The following is a 17,104-nucleotide window of genomic DNA, read 5'->3' as shown; positions in this document are numbered from 1 at the left end:
ATAGGATAGAAAGGCTATAAGCTTGTCCTTTCACACCAAGAGCTGCAGTTTCCATGTTACACAGACATGTTAACCTTCTCCCTAAGAGAAACCACAGAGCAAACGTCCCTTAAAAGTCCCCTTTCCCACATCTCCAGCATCAGGATGCTATTTCAGAGCTGGACATCACCTCTGACCCTCCTTCTTCAGAAACATCATGTTGTGCTATCATAAAAAAACAGTCTGAAATCACCATCTTCAAGATGAGCCAACACCACTGAGGGAAGGATTCCTACTAGCTGAGATATGTAAATCCCACCACTGTGCAAACACTCCTAAGCCAAATCCCATAGCTTTCCCCTCTCCTCCCTGCCCCATCGGGGCTATTTCAAAGCTGCCTTAGATCAGGTTAACACCAAAGGGCATGTACTGGGATGCTTCCTGCAGTAGCTGTGGTGGTAGAGAGCCCAAGTGAGAGTAGGGAGACGTGTGGGGAGGGAGGAGCAGCCGAGAGGGGCTGTGATGGACTGACCACAATCCCCCTCCCCACCCCCTGTGCCCCTTGCGGGGAGTCGGGAGTGAAGGGGTGACATTGGGCCTGGGAAAAAAGTCTGGGGTATGGAGTGAAGGTGTGGGGTTAATGTTATCTTTGTTTCTCACTACCCAAATCTATTTTAACTGGCAATAAATTAATTTTCCCCAAGTCGAGTCTGTTTTGCCCATGATGGTAACTGGTAAGTGATCTCCCTGTCTTTATCTTGACCCATGAGCTTTCTCATCCTATTTTCTTCCTCCATCAAGCTTGGGGTGGGAGGTGAGCGGCTGGGTGGGTGCTCGGCTGTTCGCAGAGGCTAATCTGCAACAGGCATAAAACACTACAGCTGGAAAGTGAAATTAGAATGTTCAAGTTCAACAATGTCCAAATGCTTAACCCTGTTCCTATGACTCTTCTCTTGACCTAGCTCTTGCCTCACACATTCAGTGATTCTCTTGCTGTGACCTGCTCCTCCAGCTTCCCAGCTCTGTCCTCTCCTCCTTCTCTCTCAGCGTTTCCACTCACACAGACAGAAATCATGCAGACATCTTCCAGACTCACTTATCCAGCTATTTTTTTTTTTCAGTTGTGATGACCATCTCAGATGTTATCCAAAATCAGAGGAATTTTTTTCTCCTGAGTGCTCCCCAAGGGCCCATTTCCAGTTCTGGCAGAACCCCGGTCACCTCCTGCAGTGCCCGTTTGGGTTCGTGGGCTCACAGCATGGGGAAGGAGGGCTGCTCCCACAACCTCATCTTCCAAGTGCAGCCATTTCTCCAGCTTTGGCATGTGCATCTTACTCCACTTTACGCAATCCAGAAGGCTCATGCAAAAATCACGTTTCCCTTATCCTGAGATTCAACCCTGCCATTCTTCCACTTGCTCCCCATTCCCTTTTAAGACAGTATTTCCCACTTGCAAAGCCTTTTGCAACCTATCCCTTCCTCTCTTGCAACGTCAAGATACTCAACATATGAGCACGCCTTAAAACGTTCCTCCACCATCGGAAAAGAATACTTTCACATGGAAGCTGCTTTTTTTCTCCTGTGTTTATGCAGCACCTGGGATCCCTAAGTTGCCTTTAAAAAAAAAAAAAAAGGCAAAATGGAGCTACAAAAATAGCACACAAAAAAAAAATACAAAGACCATAATAGCAGAAAATAGCAGAGATACAATTAAAAAAAAATTCCACAAATCTGCATTCACCCTAGCTTTGATTTCAGTTATTAATGTGCAAATGATGGCTACTCAGACCTGCAAATTGCTCAAGTTCAGATTCATTCACCTTAAAAGCAAGTTAATAAGAAAAATTTTCCTATTCATCTATGTTATGTTTACCTGTAAGTGATGATATGGGCCATAATACAAATGCACATAAAATCACCTTTGATTCTTAAAACATTGATATTTAATGGATTATTTAAATGCTATTCCAGCTACATGCAGCACAACTTCCCTTGGTCCAATGAAACTAGTCCAGGCAGTTTCACTCCAGGATTTTACAAACTTTTAAATTTAAAACAGTTTATTTTGCTCTCTTCTACAACATTAAAGGGTTGTCCAATTCCCATTTATTGCCCTTTAACTCACTGGCGTGAACACAAGGTATCTCCCAAAGAAAAAGTCCAGCCCAATGCAAGAGTATCAAAAATTACTGAATCCACTGATTCCTTCTGCAGTTTGTCCTACCGGTTGTGATGTCCGTTGCTGGAGGTGCACGCACACCTCCTCCCTCCTGTGAATTTACTGTGTTCCTGTTCCAACACGCTGCCGTTGCCTTCTTTCCCTGAACCCACATTTCTGGATAATTTTACACAAGATTATGTATTATGTGAGGAGGCGCACGATTACCTTGTGTGGGTTGTAACACATTTTCCCTATTAAACGTGGTAGTCTGTGGTCTGCAGAAACCAGTGAGAATTATTATTGACTACAAGAAGATAAGGGGTTTGTTTTGGAGTTGGTTTTTTTGTTGTTTTTTTTTTTTCTTACAGACTACAAACAACTTGCATAACCTGCTTTGATTTCTCTGCCCCCAGCAATCTCCAGATGGGAAAGAGCACTAGGGGAAGGGGTTAGTTGAAATACTCAACCCATCGCAATCAACATCTTGCAATTTTCAGCTCAAACTCCACTGCAAGTTCTGACTTCTCGGACACACGGTACCTTCCACTCACCTTTTATCAGCTCACTCGTTGCTATGTAAGTTAGTGCCAGTGGTTTTAACGTCTCCATCAGGTGACTCATCCATTAACACTAGTCCTACCAAATTCCTTCTCAAAAGCAGAATTCCCCAGTTCCTCTTCTTCACCACATTTAGCTCCCATGCACCACGACAGTGTGACAGACAGATCTTTAAATTTTAAGCAGTAATTCATTTTTATCAGCAGTGAAAACGATTGGAGGTAGGGGACTGGGGAAGAAGGGCATCCAAAAAAAAAAAAAAAAAATGCAGGGAGCTGCTGATGCTGATGAAGCAGCGAGGACGAAGCTCCAAATGTTCACATACTGTTGCTGGCCAGAGAGCTACCCCATGTAAGATTGTGTTTTCCAGCCTGCAAGAGGACAGCAAAGCAAGCGGCAAACAACCCAGGGAGTGCCAAAGCATCGCCATGGGCTGCATCGTTAGCTCCCTGCTGTGTCAATATGCTGAAGAGCAAGACAGTGCAGACCTGGGGCAAAAGTCTGATGCATGGCTCCATCCTATGTCCCTTACACCAACACCCTCTAAGTGCACATCCCTCTCCATCTACATTTGGCTTCCCATGGAGAAAAAGAAGAAAGGAAGAGAAAGGGAACGAGAAAATAAAAGTAGGATGAAATTTCCCTGAGGACATTTATCTTCTCTCCTACTTCACCCTACAGACACTGTCCTTGTCTCTACCATGCCTCGCCTATGCACCAGGACTGCCCACCCGACAGCCGCTAACCAGGTTACGGAGCAGAGGAAGGAAAAGGGGATTTAATGGAAACCCGTATCATGAAGATGCCGCCAATCAACGCCCTGTGTGCAATGGCATTTCATGCAAAACTAAATTCATTTGCAGAAATTCAAATAATTAAGCAAATGCATAAAAATTAGCAGTTTTACCATCCTTTAATGCTCAAAAAAACCCAAGAGACCATTGTGGAAGCTAAGTGCTCAGCTAAACTGAGTATTTTAAATCCGTAGAAAGACACTGACTCAGATCACAGCGCTCCAGACAAGCAGTACCTGACTTGTCAGAGTCTCTGCCGCTATATTTAACGCATGCTGAGCAGCTGCGCTCCCGCATCGCTGCTCACTAAAGGTGCTCAGAGATACCAGTAGTTTCCCAAGCAGCAAAATGAACCCAAAGACCGCAAACAAACTACATCCTTGAGAAAGCAGAGACAAGGATGGGTGAAAATTAGATTAGGGGAAAAAAAAACAAAAAAAAAAGAAAAAGAAAGAAAAAAAGAAATATAACCTTCCAGCCTCCACAGGTTGTCACTGTACTGCTCCTCTTTCCTCTCTGTCCCTGTAAAAATAACAAGTTTTAACCATATTCAACAAATTCATGATTTATAAAACTATCAGCATTTCTCTGTATCGCTCCATGGTTGCTCAGAAAAAAAGCTGTATTTTGGTGGGAAGATACAGCAGTGGGTACACAGAGAAATCGGAAAAGCCCAAATCTCCCTATTTCACTTCCATAAGAACCCCTACAGAACTTCAGAATGGAAGACCACCTTTAATACTATTTTTTATTAGTGAATAGCTCCACTTTACAGCCTCTCTGGAGGATTTACACCTTGGATTCCCACACAGCCATCCAGGAGCTCCAAAATGCCATGTCTGTTATTAAAAATAACATCCAAACACATTTTTCTTAGTTTGTTCATGGCAAGAGGTGTTTCCTTCTGGGTGAACTTTCAGCAAGCAGAACTGGCTCACTTCTCTCACAAACTACCGCATCCCTTTTACATTAATTAATAGTCCAAATTGCCATTTCTCTGCATTAGCAAAATGTCCAGGGTATCATTTTTATGTCTTTCGGTGAGGTGAAAACGCTGTCGATGGATTTCCTCCTGAAGCAAAAAGTTTGCTGGACCAACAGTCTGCTGTAATTAAGGTTAGAAACCTCAATTAAAAAGAAAATCCAGCTTTTGATATGTTGTTTCTTCCCCTGACAGAATCTCTGTTTCGGTATGTGATGGGTGAATTACGGAATGCTGCCAGATAAAAAGTGTCATATAAATATAAAAGGACAGGGATTATTAAAGATTATTCTGAGTTAAAAATCACCACACCGCAACGGCGGTTTCTTAAAGGTGCTGGACCAACAGGCAAAGAATTGGAGATGGAAAAGAAGTAATTAGAGAGTCAACTCCCATCCTTGGCCTGGCTGCCATCCCAGTCTTCAGGGCATTTTTCATGGCCTGAAGCTTTCGCCAGTTCTATATTGACAGATGGGGAGTGGGGCGAAGAAAAAAAAAAAAAAAAAGAAGAAAAAAGCTTTATCTAAGACCTTTTCCATATTAATTAAAAACCTGCTGATGAGACAGAAGCAACAAAGCAAGTCACGTTGTTGCCTACGGAGCATCCTCAAATGATGGCAGGTGCTGGCAAATGCCGGTATTTCTTGCTGCTGGGAAACTTCTTGGGATTTGCTCATGTTCAGAGGAGCTGCACTTCTCTGTCCTTATTTTGCTCTGCATATAAGAAAAATAAAACAAAACAAAACAAAACACAAAGAACTAATGACAACGAACAAGCCACCAAAAATAAGGGAAGGTTGTATTTCTCAACCGGTCAGGCTGCACTGAGCAACCACCTGTGACTTATTTTGGTACCAGTTACCCGCACAGCTGTAACTCCAAGCTCAACGTGCATCGCCTTGTGCAGAACTGCAGAGAAGAGCACGCTGCAGAGAAGGACCAAGCAGCACCAACATACAAGTGGATTCACTTCAACAAGGAAGGGAATAAAAATGAATAAGTAAATAAATGTTGGCAAATGTAATCTATAAAATATATATCCTATATATAAAATATAATAAATAAAATGTATGCAAATATACACACATATCTGGGTAACTTCACACCGAACATGTTTGGCTTAACGGCTTGAGCACCAGCAGGTTAACCGGACAGCCCCTCTGCTCCCCACTCACCCTCATCCTTGCTCACCTGGGATGCTGGAGCAGAGCAAGGGAACATCCCAGCTCTCTTCCTACCCCATTCATTGGCTGCATTTACAAAGCCCTATTTCACAGCTAGAGAGATGTGAACTGCAAGATTTTCCATCCGTTCCTGAAAAATTGGTGGGAAGGATGCAAAGAGCAATGGGATTCCCCTCCTCTCTGTATCACTTTTTTTTTTTTTTTTTAATTCTGAGTTTTCTTTGCAGCAGAACTTGCATATATTAAACATCGAAGATGGGTGGAAGGAGCAGGGAGGGAAACAGAAGGGGGAGGGAGGCGTAATGTAATTATAACACCTAAGCCAATCTATTACAGAGCTGCAGGGAACAAGGACAGAAAGATCAGGTACTCAGCAGCACATGCCTGCCTTGAATAAATCCTGCTACTCCCGTGTGCTTCGCCAGCACAGCTCCAGCCTCCAACACCTTCAGCATCAGGGGCAGGAGCTGCCTGTCCTGAGCATCATGGCTTACACCAACTGGACAATGGAGAGAAGCTGTTTCGGTCCCCCCGGCCAAGCGTGATACAGATGAAACACAGCAGAGCTTTCATTAGAGAAGAACTGATGAGCACAGCAAGGGTTTTTTTTCTGCGAAGGTGAGTTTTGCAGGACACGGGGCCGTTCGGATGCTGGTGCTACATCTGCCTCCGCTGCTGGACATCTGCGGCCACCGCTGCAGGTGGGTTCCTGCAGCAACAGCCAGGCTCTGTAAAACACCATTTACCAAATGCATCCGCTTCCTCTGAGTCAGAGCCATTAACTTTTTTCTACAAAAACCAACACTTGCTCCCGTTGGCGAAGCAAAAGCGAATGCCACGACAGAGACAAGAGCCTGCTTTGCCTTGCACTTCATCAGAAGAAGTGCCAAGATCTTAGGGTGGACGTGGAGCCCTGACATTTTAGAAAGGGGGGGGCGAGGAATAGAAATTAAGTACAGATTTTCATTGCACGAATAGGGCACGCTTGGAGAACGGAAAGGGATGAAATCCTCAACCACGTGCCACCGTGTCACTTCCAGAGAGTCGCTTTTCTGACTTCCACCGTACTTCAGATGGCAGTTTTAAAGGTTATGGCTGAAGGGGCTCTTCCAGCAAAGCCTTCAAAGAACTTTGAGCAAAATAAAAATACATGCGCCAACAAGTCAATGACAAGAGCAAGGCAAGGACAAAACTTGTGAGCAATCACCACAAATACCCACGGGGCTGTTGCCTTCCTCGGGAAGCCTTCCTGCCGCCCTGCCTTCTGCAACACTCTCCCATTTACTCATTTACTAGCAGGATCTTTCGTAACAGCATCCAGGTTCAGTAAACACCAAGGCACATCCTACCACAAGGTCAAGAGCTATCTAGAACTGTAATTCATACCTGTCCAGCCAGGCAACACAAGTGTACAGCATCACTTGCATTTTCAGGCAAAATGTTTCCATTTTCAGACATCTGCTACTGGCAGCAAATTGCTCGCGAATAATCTATCATGATACAAGCTCGGAGAAATTTTTAGAGGAAGCAATTGAGGATAACCAAGTTCAAATAGGGTTTAAAGAAAAATCCTGCTAATTCACACTCGCGAAAACAGCAAACAAGCCATAAATTACAAATTAATCAACTCCACCCAGCCAACCACCCTCACTACCTCTCTCTGTTTTGACTTAAGCAATAAAATCTGATGAGTTTACATAGTTCTTCAGCAATCACCATCATATTGCTGGTATCTAAATTACAGTTGCAAGCAGGTCCTGTAGGTGGGTTCAGGCTCCTCTGTGCTAGCTGCGTTGCAGACATAAAGATGACGTGTCACCTCCCAACCAAGTCAGAATTGGGCACAGAAAGACAAGACACGGGGTGCCTTTGGGGAAATGGCACTGCACATGGGAACAACCAGACATGTAGGCATCGCGAACGCATCTCAACAAAAGTATGAGGTCTACCAGGGCATGTTTCTCCAGATGGACCTTCTCAGCTCCAAACTTCATCTCCATCTCAAGACACTTCTCCCTGGACGTGGTTTACTCCAAGGGTCGTTCCACAGCTCCACCGGGTGAGACCCTCAGTGGTACCATCACAACCCGATGCTTATAAAACTGGCCACAGCTAGCAGAAACCAAGCTGTAAGCTCCTCTAGAGAAAAGCGGATATCCAGAAGCACCACCCAGCTGAAAAGCCATGGCAAGCACGAGAGGCACGCTCAGTCTCGGTGACATTTCTTGGCTTTCTGGGTCAACGGTGTTACAGAAAATGTGTGGCTGGGAGCTGAAATAAATTATGTCCCATGGGTCAATGTTGAACCCTCTCCAGCTGGTTAAGGACAACGGCCTGGCTGCAAAGCACGAGTCTCATCTGCCGCTCTTTCAGCTGAAGAGCAGTTTGTACAGTCCAGATCAACTGTAGCATATAGCACTGGGGAAGATGGGCAAGGAAAAAAACCCAAAAAACTAAGCAGATATTCTCCAATCAACAGGGACCCAGAGAGGGAAGAAAAAGATAGATCAAACCTTTGACGCAGTAGGATTTGAGAAGTTTTCATGTGGGTATTTGGCTTTTAAAAGACCATCCTGCAGCCAGAGGAAGCACACTGCATCCCTTAAACCCAGGAGCAATTTAGCATTTTGTCAGGCTAGGCTAATGAAGAAACCTTCCACCAACACAGGGCTGGTGGGACAAAGTGGCAACGCTCCAGCACAGCAACCTGGGAGCCCTCCTTGCGGGAGGGGAGTTGTGGAGCACAGTGTACACAACCCACCGTAGTCACACTGCAAACATCTCCCCAGATGTTGGTTGGGGACGCAGAGATAGAATCATAGAATCGTTAAGGTTGGAAAAGACCCTTAAGATCATTGAGTCCAACCGTTAACCTATCACTGCCAAGTCCAGCACTAAACCATGTCCTCGAGCACCACGTCTACCTGCCTTTTAAATACCTCCAGGGATGGAGACTCAACCACTTCCCTGGGAAGCCTCTTCCAATGCCTGACCACCCTTTCGGTGAAGAAGTTTTTGCTAATACCCAATGCAAACCTCCCCTGGCGCAGCTTGAGGCCGTTTCCTCTTGTCCTACTGCTTGTTACTAGGGAGAAGAGACCGACCCCCACCTCGCTACAACCTCCTTTCAGGCAGTTGTGGAGAGCAATAAGGTCTCCCCTCAGCCTCCTCTTCTGCAGACTAAACAACCCCAGCTCCCTCAGCCGCTCCTCATAAGACTTGTGCTCCAGACCCTTCACCAACTTCGTTGCCCTCCTCTGGACACGCTCCAGCACCTCCATGTCCTTCTTGCAGTGAGGGGCCCAACACTGAACACAGTACTCAAGGTGCGGCCTCACCAGTGCCAAGTACAGGGGCACTATCACCTCCCTGGTCCTGCTGGCCACACTATTCCTGATACAGGCCAGGATGCCACTGGCCCTCTTGGCCACCTGAGCACACTGCAGCTGTCAACCAAGATGTGAAGCATCAATGGTCAAACCACAAAATAACCAAACCTTCTGCCATGCCCCTTTTGTAAAAGCCTCACGGAAAAGCCCATTTATAACAAGAGCCACATTTATTCACATGCATTGCAAGGAACTGGACAGTCCCTGGCATCGATATGCATCAGAAAGATTTTGACTTGCAGTAGGTGTCCTGGAGTTTTGATAACCTTCCCACCAATACACCAGTTCCACCACTTACATACAAACTGAAATCTTTTTTTTTTTTTTTTTTTTTCTTCCTTAAGTTGAATCCTACTTGGATTTTATCTCTCGGGTAACAAGGATGCTGATGCAATAGAAACTTCCAAAATCAGAATAGCAACTTCCTTATTCTCTAAAGAATGAATAAACCCTGCTCTGACTTTTATGCTGAAAAATAAGTGGTTTTGTTGTTTGGCTGGGGCTCCGCATGTATGTGTGTGTCCTGGTGGGGGTGGGATGACCACAAAGACATTCTACATGGAAACAGCATTAGCACATTCCCTTCATAGAGATTTTTCTCCTAACAAGGAACTATTTCACAGAATAACCCCTCTCGCTCACCACATAACACAAAATACATAAATACATTAACCTATGCCTATGAGGGTGGAAGGTGAATAGTATCAGGTAGTTTAAATCTTGGCTTTCTTGCTTTGTTCCAGTGGTTGCAATCTTTGATAGAGTCAAACACCTTATTTCGGGTATCTGCTTTGGGATAAAATGAATCATTTTCCCGACCAGAGAGGGACTAAAAACCAGACGCACTTTAATCCTGCCTGCTGTGGGTAACAGCTGGCAATTTCCCAGCAAACCGTTTTACCCATTTCCAAGATTTTTAAACTTATCTATTTTTAGATATAAAATAAGCAAAAAAGAGACTAGGGCAAAGAGATGGTGGGGCAGGAGGTGAAGGGTTCAAGAGCTGCATCTCGAAGGTGCACCAGTGGCAAGGAAGCCTATCCATTACCCGTTTGACTTCCTCAGCAGAAATCATCTCTTTTTCAAGTAGCAAATAAAATCTCCCCCATAACCACGTGAACATATGCGCACCCACGATCATATTTTCCCTACAAATGAAGTTTAAGCATGCAAACACACAGCTACAGGGATCTGCGGATGTGAACTCCCATCTGCAGCTCCCCGCAGCAGCAATACTCCCCAGCAAACATGGTGCTTGGGATACAAGGAAGAATTCTCAAAAAAGCCCAAAACCCACCCAAGCCAATAAAAAGCCAAAACAACAGTTCAAGCAAACACAGAAACTGGCCTCCACCTTGGTGTGCCCAGCAAATCATTGCTTACCTCTTGCTGCTCCAACACTTCAACACCCAAGCTTCAATCTCCGTCTTGTTTGGGACCAGCCATCGGAATCCATGTTACCACAGGCTTCTAGCAGCCATGCAATCACCAGATCTTCTTTCTCTCTTCTCTATATAAGTATTCCTCCCCCATTCATCTCTTCCAGGAATAACCCGCTCCCAGTATCAAGTTTGCAATTGCAGACAGGCTAATCCTAATTGATCACTACCAGCATCATCCTTTTCCAAATCTCCTAGCAAGGCGCAAGCAGGGACCACACCTGTCCAGGTTTGCTTCTTAAGGCAACAACTAGCAACACAAACCAAGGGACGGCCTCTCTAAAAGCAAGCATGTAAGATTTTACATGCCGCATAGATGTCTGACACTGTGCAAAGCGTTGTGCAATTAGGAGGAGGGATGTAAATACTCATATGGGAAAATACCACGGTCAAGGAAAAGCTGGGGGTTTGTTTCATGGGTAGAGAGAGAAAAACGTGGATTATTTGCAGGATGAGAACATTTAGGGGGGCTGAGAGCAGTATCTGCTTGCAGTAAACCTTCACTACCTGCCCTCGAGCTTATCTGCATGCTGTCACAAGAAGGTAGGTGTGCTGCCAAAAAGCCATGTGTTTTACAGGAGGAACAAGCCTTTCGCCACAGGAATTAAAAAGCAAAGATATTATAACAAAAGCATTACATACTCAGCCACCAAAACCACTTCCCTCTTGACAGACATCCCTGGGCTGAGGATTCATGCTCTGAAAAACCCCACAGATCTGAGGCAACTCAAATGGGAATCTCTCAACTTCCCCCTCTCTCCAAGCACAAAGAGAATGCTATTTAAATCGAGTGACAATCTACAGCACACAAAGGACAGAGGAACTGAGGTTTGGGGAGCAATGACGCAATATGGCAAAAAAGAATAATCAAAGGCTGAATTTGGCTATTTCCAACAGGCAGCTCAGCATCCATCCGCCTCCTTCAGTGGCTCTGTCCTTAGCTGTGTTCTCTTAGAAGAACATCCTGTTGAAAACTAACATTGAGTTTCTACAGCCTATATATAGTGGTGACATTTTTATTCTGCTAATTGATTTAAAAAAAAAAAGGCAAAAAAAAAAATCAACTTTTGAACTACCCAAAAGCAATAGCTCTTTGGCATGGAATTATGTTATTTAAAACAAGAGCAGAGTCTTTAAAACAGCAAGTCTGCCACGGACAGAGCTCTCTGCAGGCACCTTCTCTTGCCTGCAAGGATGATAATTATTTTCGAAGAAATAAATCTGACTTGTAGTTTGCAACCTATCTTGCAGCCCTTTTAAACAGCATGATCTGTATTCTTTCTAGTGCAGCACTGCTGACCTTCATGCGTATATTATTACATTCATTAAATATCCTTATTAGACTTGTTGCTGAGATGTACCACTCTGGACAACTATTCACGTCCAAGACCATAACTCCACACAAAGGCGGGACAGGACTGCAGGTAGTACATGTCTCAAAAGAGTCTGATGTTTCCACTTTTAATTTTAATGCATTAACTTTCCAAACAGGTTAGATACAACTAGCCAACTTATTAATTTACACTGCTGTTATGTCCCACCCCAAAAGCAACTACAACTCTGGCAGGGAAAAGCAAACTTCTCTAGATTTAATTATTTACCATTCAATTTATGAACAGAGTTGTAGTTGTTTACAACTTTGTAATTCTCTGAAGCTTTTTGATGTTGGGAGAAATGGAGGAGAAGACCGATTTTAATACGCACATCCAAACAAAGCACATTTTAATGTTTAACAGGGACATTTTGATGTATTGGTAGATGTCACGCCTTTGCAATCCGCAGTAAGCGCACGTTCTGGAAATCAACACATCATCACTGCTTCTAGAAGCAGCAGAAATGGACCAAAAATGGAATAGACGTTGATATCTTCTGGCCAGAAAATTAAGCAGATTGCTTCTCAGGAACGCGTTTGGAGCCCAACATTCCAACCAAGCATTAAGAAGCGGCATAAAGTTATTTACAGGCAACAGGGGCCTATATCAAAATTTACTGAGAGCACTAGATGCTTTCCACTTCATTTCACAGAATCATATCATAGAATCATAGAATGGTTTGGGTTGGAAGGGACCTTAAAGATCATCTAGTTCTAAACCCCCTGCCATGGTCAAGGACAGCTTCTTACTTCAGCTCAGTGTTTTTCAGCCTCCACCGTATTGAGTACTTTGTCTTTTTCTGAGGACATCATGACACCAAGTCTTTCTGCCCAATAATCTAAAACATGAATTTTAAAGGCATCTAGAAGTCTGAAGGACTTCCATGTAGCTCCTCTAGATCATGTATAAAGCCCAACCAGAGAATCACGGAACCATTTAGGTTGGAAAAGACCCTTGACATCATCGAGTCCAACCATTAACCCAGCACTGCCAAGCCCACCACTAAACCATGTCTCTAAGCACCACATCTCCCCGTCTTTTAAATACCTCCAGGGATGGGGACTCAACCACTTCCCTGGGAAGCCTCTTCCAATGCCTGACAGCCCTTTCAGTGAAGAAATTTTTCTTAATATCCAATCTAAACCTCCCCTGGCACAACTTGAGGCCATTTCCTCTCATCCTATCGCTTGTTACTAGGGAGAAGAGACCGACCCCCACCTCACTACAGCCTCCTTTCAGGTAGTTGTAGAGAGCAATAAGGTCTCCCCTCAGCCTCCTTTTCTCTAGGCTAAACAAGCCTAGCTCCCTCAGCCACTCCTCACAAGATGCTCTAGACCCTTCACCAGCTTTGTTGCCCTTCTTTGGACACGCTCCAGCACCTCAATATCTTTCTTGGAGTGAGGGGCCCAAAACTGAACACAGGATTCAAGGTGCAGCCTCACCAGTGCCAAGAACAAAGGGACAGTCCCTTCCCTAGACCTCGGAGACTGTTCTTATCCAATCGTGTAAATCTTCCCTGGTTGCCAGATTTGGAGTCGGGCATTACAGAGACAGCGTGAAACTGGTAGGCTGTTTGCACGATCCACATCCTAAATTCATCTGGACATTTTCATCTAAGAAAATCTCTGTTATCATACAGACATGGGACCTTAGAAACACTCTTCCCCTTCCTTTTGAGGGTAACTGGGTGGCTAGTAGCATACAGTAGGTGGAAGAAGGGGAGTAGATGCTCTTGTGGATGGATCTTGCAGACACCCAACATGGCCTACAAAACTATTATAAAAGTAGCTTAAAATGGAATACAATGACCTCAATCAACTCTATCGTGTCTAAACTGCCACAAATTTCATACAAGTTTTTCTTACTGCCTATTCAAGGACCATTCAAAACTACTCCTCAAAATGCCACGTAGTTTGCCTAACCAGGTACTAAACACACCAAAACGTTGTTTTCCATTTCTTCTTCCAAGAGACTGGTGCCAAGTGTACCACGTACCTCACCTTTCAATAAACCTAAGCCTCCTTACACACACCCATTACTATTATAAAACACCTAGTACTCTGTAAGGGGTCAGAGTATCTGCACAGCTTCAAGAGAAATTCAAGAATACTGATCTGTCTGGGGTGATATCAGCCATAAACAGGTTATATTCCAATATTTTACTGTCGATCTCCAAGGAGAGGCGACTTCTGCTGAAGACCTTTGCAATATGCAAGGGAAAGAGGAGGGTTGATGGGCAGAGGGTGTGCAGATGGGTGGGAGGTCAGCTGAATTTAAGGGCAAAACACTCAAAAAGGTTAAGGGCACTTCAAATGTGAACGTGATAGAAGCAGACAGCTTCTGGGTAAACCATTCAAAATGGTTTTTGGAACACTTTGGTAAAGGCAATGAATTGGACAAGAGCATGAGTTGTAACAGGGACTGATATAGGACCTCCTGCAGGACTGCTCCTTCGCCTCCAACCAATGGATCGGCCTCTCCTGGGCAACTCTAAGGACTTAAAAAAGAATTATAAAATGCAAAGAAAAACAAACACAAGAAAAGGTCAAGTTTAATTGCTGCATTTGAGATAATTTTTCACATTCTGCTTCCCACTCTGCACAATGCTGAGCATTCCTGGAGACACAGACAAAGGGATTTTGTAGAGAACACCACCACCAAAAAAAACCAGCATGCAAGTTAGGTACCAGCACGTGACAGGAGGCCTCTCCTCAAGCATCTCAGAAGTGGTTTGCAATTGGGAAAGGAGGGGGAAGTTCCTAACTGCAAAATGAAGCTGAGAAACCAGCAACTTGTCCGCAGCCAGAGCCACTTGCAAACAACAAAAAATTGGTTACAGAGAAACCTAAAGACTCAGCCTCTGTATTACAAACGAGAATAACACTGACCTACTTTCCAGCACACTTGCAAAGCTGCTGGAGATGCTACAATGAAAGGCACCACAGAAACCTGAAGCAATACTGCCTCAGATATACAGGAATAAGGTTAGAGCTGACATGCAGCAACGCACTTTCTACAGTGAAGGCAACAGATAAGAGGTCAAATAATACAGAGAGCTAGACAACTTTTTTTGGAAGACGTGGTTTTAAAAAGCATTCAGGACAAACTCTTACAAATGGTGCCCCAGATCTTTAATAATCACAAAAAGCAAAATTAACTTTTTTTACGTGGTAAGGATTGTCTCTGGAAGAACCCCATGCAATAGCGTGCACGGAGCTCAATTTATTAGCTTAAAATGTGGTCATGAGTTGATCCAGCCAGGATTCACATCTATACGGGAATAAGGGATTAATCAGGTCTTGCGTGATTCAAAGGAAGCCCTCTGCAGTAAAGTGGAGCAATCTATAAAGAACAGAAAATTCTCTGGCATAGAGAAAAAGAGGTCTCGGACACTGTACAATATATTTAGCTTTGCTAGGGAAAAGCAAAACTGGGCTGTTGAGTTCTTTAGAAATTACATAGCTTCTTGCTTGCATTCGTACAACCACACAAATGAAGCTCAAGCCTCCACCAAGATGTACATTAAAATTATTTTTTTTTTAAAATGCTGAATTTGCCCTTACCATTTATAGAGACAAGCTTTCAAATCTTCTGCTGCAGCATTTATTCCCCACATTCCCATCATCTATGAAAAGACATTCTTTCCTCAAAATGGAAAAAGAAAGCCAATCTTTGCAGAAAGGGGGCTTTGGTAAGCAGAACTTGAGTGTGCCTGCACAGACTGCACAAAAACAGAGGTAAAGGTAGCGGGTCCATCAGGAAAGCCTCACAAGTGTGAAAATAACCATCAGTGTTATATCAATCAGCATTGGGTCCTTCCACTTTGGTCATCAGACCACCACCTTTCCAGCCCCTTAAATCGCTGCAGAAGTCCTATTCAGACACAAAAATGGGTACCCAGAAATACCCTCAGGAGCCCACATAAAGAAAATCGCATTTAAAAATAGTTGAGCGATTGCCAAACCTCTAGCAACAGGTTAGCAGAGCACCTATTGATGCTCATCCAGGCTGTGCATTTAGGAAATAGAATAAATATTGCCCAGCTATGCTGCTTTTGGCTGGGATAGAGTTCATTTTCTCCATAGTAGCTTGTAGGAGGCTGCATTTTGGATTTGTGCTGAAAACAGTGTTAATAATAGAGATGTTTTCCTTATTGCTAAGCAGTGCTTACACAGAGGCAAGGCCTTTTCTGCTTCTCACCCCACCCCACCAGCCAGGAGGCTGGGGGTGCACAAGAAGTTGGGAGGGGACACAGCTGGGACAGCTGACCCCAACTGACCAAAGGGATATCCCAGACCATATAACATCACGCTCAGCATATAAAGCTGGGGGAAGAAGAAGGAATGGGGGGACGTTTGGAGTTACGGCGTTTGTCTTCCCAAGTAACCATTACACATGATGGAGCCCTGCTTTCCTGGAGATGGCTGAACACCTGCCTGCCCATGGGAGGGAGTGAATGAATTCCTCGTTTTGCTTTGCTTGTGTGTGTGGCTTTTGCTTTACTTATTAAACTTTCTTTATCTCAACCCATGAGTTTTCTCACTTTTACCCTTCTGATTCTCTCCCCCATCCCACCGCGGGGGAGTAAGCAAGCGGCTGCGTGGGGCTTAGTTGCTGGCTGGGGTTAAACCACACCACCAGCTCCTTTGCCTGGCAGGGGTGAGGATGGGTTACCCATGCCAGCTCTGCTACAAAACACTGAGATTTAAGCAAACTCTGTCTCAGCTGCCTACCTGAGAAACAGGTAAAGACCACACAGAAGCACTAGGGAATAATACGGTAAAATCACAGAATGGTTTGGGCTGGAAGGCACCTTTAAAGCTCATCCAGTCCAACCCCCCTGCACTGAGCAGGGGCATCTTCAACTAGATCAGGTTTCTCAAAGCCCCGTCCACCCTGACCTTGGATGTTTCCAGGGATGGGGCATCTACCACCTCTCTGGGCAACCTGGTCCAGTGTTTCACTACCCTCATCGTAAAAAATGTCTTCCTTGTATCTAATCCGAGTCTACTCTTCTAGTTTAAAACCATTACCTCTTGTCCTATTGCTACAGGCCCTACTAAAAAGTCTGTCCCCATCTTTCTTATAAGCCCCCTTTAAGTATTGAAAGACTGCAGTAAGGTCTCCCCAGAGAGAGGGCAATTAAATCCTTTAAATAAGCAAGGAAATATCAATAATTAACCATTTAGAAGCCATCAATAAATGGGAAAGCACCCTGCAGTCTACTAGCACATAGAGGCTTAAG

The 17,104-nt window shown here is 44.3% G+C and overlaps 1 protein-coding gene across 9 annotated transcripts in view; it reads right to left on the bottom strand.

The window, feature by feature from the left end:
• TSNARE1 (t-SNARE domain containing 1) overlaps positions 1-17,104 on the bottom strand; it is a 500,311-nt gene that overhangs the window by 415,873 nt on the left and 67,334 nt on the right. Inside the window, exon 1 of one of the 9 annotated variants that reach the window (XM_087740163.1) lies at positions 10,431-10,682. The exons of the other annotated variants lie outside the window; for them this stretch is intronic. The gene's annotated coding sequence lies outside the window, so the exon portion shown is untranslated. Of the gene's footprint in view, positions 1-10,430; positions 10,683-17,104 lie in introns of those variants that run through there. 9 annotated transcript variants of the gene reach the window in all.

This window comes from Nipponia nippon, unplaced genomic scaffold (assembly GCF_047370975.1).
Source record: "Nipponia nippon isolate SJK-2023a ecotype South Korea unplaced genomic scaffold, ASM4737097v1 scaffold_1, whole genome shotgun sequence".
NCBI lineage: Eukaryota > Metazoa > Chordata > Aves > Pelecaniformes > Threskiornithidae > Nipponia > Nipponia nippon.
The sequence above is the reverse complement of the archived record's forward strand: the minus strand, read 5'-3'. Positions and strand labels throughout refer to the sequence as shown.